The sequence below is a fragment of the Entelurus aequoreus genome, linkage group LG13, assembly GCF_033978785.1.
Source record: "Entelurus aequoreus isolate RoL-2023_Sb linkage group LG13, RoL_Eaeq_v1.1, whole genome shotgun sequence".
Taxonomy (NCBI): Eukaryota; Metazoa; Chordata; class Actinopteri; order Syngnathiformes; family Syngnathidae; genus Entelurus; species Entelurus aequoreus.
This window is the reverse complement of record NC_084743.1, coordinates 7,549,447-7,550,134: the sequence shown is the minus strand read 5'-3', so window position 1 is coordinate 7,550,134 and position 688 is coordinate 7,549,447. Positions and strand designations below refer to the sequence as shown.

At 40.4% G+C, this 688-nt stretch overlaps 1 protein-coding gene across 1 annotated transcript in view; it reads left to right on the top strand.

Annotated features, from left to right (window-relative positions):
* sucla2 (succinate-CoA ligase ADP-forming subunit beta) overlaps positions 1–688 on the top strand; it is a 31,744-nt gene extending 31,056 nt beyond the window's left edge. Inside the window, exon 11 of the mRNA XM_062067339.1 lies at positions 1–688. This exon is cut by the window's left edge and continues 900 nt beyond it. The gene's annotated coding sequence lies outside the window, so the exon portion shown is untranslated.

Genomic DNA, 688 nt, shown 5'->3' with positions numbered 1-688 from the left:
TTGTGACCTGATGATGTAAATAAACAAAGTCAATATTTATGTCATGTCAGAACAATAAAGAGAGGACTTAAAACTGATCAATGTCTTCTTTTTTGCCTGTGCATCGGTTGGGAACATCTCTGCGCTGCTGACCCGTCTCTGCTCGAGATGGTCTCCTGCTGGCCCCACTGTGGACTGGACTCTCACTGTTGTGTTGGATCTACTATGGACTGGACTTTCACAATATTATGTCAGACCAACTCGACATCCATTGCATCCGGTCTCCCCTAGAGCGGATGCGGTCCTCTCCAAGGTTTCTCGTAGTCATTCACATCGACATCCCATTGGGGTTGTGAGTTTTTCCTTGCCCTTATGTGGGCTCTGTACCGCAGATGTCGTTGTGGCTTGTGCAGCCCTTTGAAACACTTGTGATTTAGGACTATATAAATAAACATTGATTGATTGATAGATTTTTACAACTTCAGCAGTTACACACACTTATATACATTATACACACTTATATACAATACACACACTTATATACATTATACACACTGTGGATAATGCATATGTTTGAGTTATTTCTTTATTCATAATCATGTTTGAATCAGCTCATATTTTTCCATGTATACTCTGTATACCAGTTTCTCTTTGTCTTCAGATTGCCTGTTTAGACAGGGTCGTAAACCATCAGGAATGTGAACACAAC